This window comes from Macaca nemestrina, chromosome 7 (assembly GCF_043159975.1).
Source record: "Macaca nemestrina isolate mMacNem1 chromosome 7, mMacNem.hap1, whole genome shotgun sequence".
In the NCBI taxonomy this organism is placed as follows: Eukaryota; Metazoa; Chordata; class Mammalia; order Primates; family Cercopithecidae; genus Macaca; species Macaca nemestrina.
In genome coordinates, this window is record NC_092131.1 from 89,167,497 (window position 1) to 89,170,791 (window position 3,295).

A 3,295-nucleotide genomic window follows, 5' to 3' on the forward strand; every position below is an offset into this window, starting at 1 on the left:
ACATGGTGAAACCCCGTCTCTACTAAAAAAAATACAAAAAAATTAGCTGGGCGTGGTGGTGGGTGCCTGTAGTCCTAGCTACTCAGGAGGCTGAGGCAGGAGAATGGTGTGAACCTGGGAGGCGGAGCTTGCAGTGAGCAGAGATTGTGCCACTGTACTCCAGCCTGAGCAACAGAGCAAGACTCCATCTCAAAAAACAACAACAACAAAAAAGAAAATAGAACAGATCAATGAAACTAAGAATTTGTTCTTTGAAAAGATAAACAAAACTGACAAACCATTAGCTAGACTAGAAAAACGAGAGAATACTCAAAGCAATAAAATCAGAAATGGAAGAGGAAATATTACAACTAATACCACAGAAATACAAAGGATCACAAGAGGCCACTATAAACAATTACAAGCCAACAAATTGGATAACCTAGAAAAAGTAGATAGCTTTCTAGAAAAATACTACTTACCTAGAGAAAATTAAGAAGAAAGATAAAATCTGAACAGAACAATACTGAGTATGGAGAGTACATCAATAATAAAACATCTCCTATCAAAGAACATCCCAGGACCAGAAATTTTCATTGCTGAATTCTAATATTTAAAAAAATAATAATACCAATCCTTCTGAAATTCTTCCAAAAACTTGAAGGAGAAGGAATATTTCCAAACTCATTTTACAAGATCAGCATTATTTTTTTTTAAAGGCAGACAAGGACACTATAAGAAAAGTATGGGCAAACCAACATCCCTGATGAACACAGATGCAAAAGTCCTCAAAAAAAGTACTAGTAAACAGAATTTAACAATGCATTAGGAGAACATTTACCATGATAAAGTGGATTTATCCTCCAGATGTTTCAACATACACAAATCAAATGTGATAAACCACATTACCAGAATAAAGGATAAAAAACATAGTTATCTCTATATATGCAGTAAAAGCATCTGACAAAATTCAAAATCCTCTCATGACAAACCCTCTCAACAAATTGGGCATAAAAGGCATGTACCTTAACACAAAACAGGACATATATAACAAGCTCATAGCTCACATCATACCCTGCAACGAAAAAGTGAAGCTTTTCCTCTAAGATCAAGAACAAGACAAGGATATTTATTCTCGCCACTTCTATTCAACTTATTTCTGGAAGTCCTAGCCGAGCAATTAAGCCAAATAAAGAAATAAAAGATATTCAAATTGAAAAGGAAGCAATAAAATCGTCTCTGTTTGATAACATATTATATATAGGAAACCCTAAAAACTCCACCAAAAAGCTATTAGAAATGATAAATGAATTCAATAAAATTGCGGAATTCAAAATCAATGTACAAAACTCAGTAGTTTCTTTATACTGACAACAAATTATATGACAAAAATAAAGAAATCAATCTCATTCATGATAGCATAAAAAAAAACAGTATTGTTTGTTTAGGAGCACATTTAGAATTGTATTTAGGAGTACATTTAACCAAGGAGGTGACAGATCTGTATACTGAACACTATAAAACATTGATGAAAAAATGGTAGATGACACAAATACATGGAAAGATATTTTATGTTCATGGGTGGGAAGAATTAATATTCTTAAAATGTCCTTACTGCCCAAAGTGATTTATAGGTTTAATGCAATATTTCTCAAAATTCCAATGTCATTCTTCACAGAAATAGAAAAAACAATTTGAAAATTTATATGGAACCACAAAAGACCCTGAATAGCTAAAGGACTCTTGAGCAATAAGAACAAAGCTGAAGACCTCACAATCTGACTTTAAAGTGTATTTCAGGAAAAGAACAAAAGAAGGAAGAAGAGGGTAGAGGAGAAGTGCAGCAAGGGTGGAGGGAGGTGCCCATGCTGTGTCAGAGGAACAGGAGGAGTATGGAGAGGAGAAACCTCCCGAGTGGCATGGAGCTCTTGCTCCTCTAGGCACTGCCCAGCCGCCTGAACCCCCATAGGATAAGGAAGCCTGTGTGTGCACCAACAATCAAAGCTACATTTGTGACACAACAGACACTGCTGTGAGCAGTCTCAGTGTCATAACTACTGCTATGAACATTGGTGGTTCTGGCTGGTGTGGACCATCACCATTACCCTGAGCTGCTGCTGCATCTGCCACCACAGCCAAGCACAGCCCTCAAGTCCAGCAGTAGCAACATGAAATCAACCTGACTGCCTATCCAGAAGCCCACAATTACTCAGTGCTACCATTTTATTTCACCAAACTATGTATTACCTTCTTATGAGGAAGTGGTGAACTAACCTCCACCTCCTCTCCTCCCATACAGTGCCTTCCAGCTACAGGAGCAGCAGCAGCAGCTGCCTTCACAATGTGGCACTGCAGGTGACACTGTGGGTGACACTTGGAAGAGCAACCACTAGTCTGGGGCCAGCAGAAGCAGCACAAGACCCCAAGCATCACTGACCCTGACCCCTCTGACCTACCAGCTGACTGAGAAACAGCCAGCCACCAAAGCCCCAGGAGTAGAACCCAGTGGCTCTGTGGCCAGCCTGGGAAGCTGAACCCAGGGGCGTTCCTGGATAAGGATTCAGAATGTGAGGAGGAGCTGCTGAGAGATGACAGCTCTGAGCATGGCAGCACACCTTCAGACAGCAAAGACAAGACACCCAGGAGACATCACCACTTCACAGAGGCCTCAGGCATCGAAATGTGTGGGTACAGCCAGGGGCAACCTCACAATGACCTCAGAGATCAGCACATTCATAGATGGTGCTCTGGATGGGCCTCTGGACTTCTGTGACAGCTGCCATTTGCAGTCCCCTAGAGATGAGGCGTAAGTCCTCTACCCCATCTGAGGAGCAGGCTTGAGAGCCTGGGCATCCCCATCTGACATGGCCACCTGTGTGCCTGCTGGTGAACACAAATCAATGAGCAGGACTCTCCAAACTCCCAGAGCAGCAGTTCCTCCAGGTAGAGCAGGTCCTGTTAGCTCCCAAGAACTTGGCAAAGCAACCAGGATAGGGGAAAACCATGAGAAAATAATTAAATGACTTTCACAGAAAATAATACAGACACTTTGTGTTTTTTTCCCCCCTTAAGTCCTCTCCTGCATTTTCCTACATCTCCAGGTACAGCTCAAAGAGAGAAGCCCACTAAGGCTCAGGGTTTGTCATCTGTGGCTGCCAGTGTCTGCAGAGCCAGAATTAGGCTAATCCTATGGTAGGATGAGAGCTGATGGGCAGTTGTGTGGTAGGTTCGTAGGGAGCATGCTGATCTCTTGAATTCCGGGTGAAAAGATCTATGCACCCTGTACATCAGGACAAACTAAAGCATCCTTGAAAGG

The 3,295-nt window shown here is 41.5% G+C and overlaps 1 pseudogene; it reads left to right on the forward strand.

The window, feature by feature from the left end:
* Positions 1-1,871: 1,871 nt before the first annotated feature.
* Positions 1,872-2,975, forward strand: LOC105499228 (WW domain binding protein 1-like pseudogene; annotated as a pseudogene).
* The last annotated feature ends 320 nt before the right edge of the window (positions 2,976-3,295 follow it).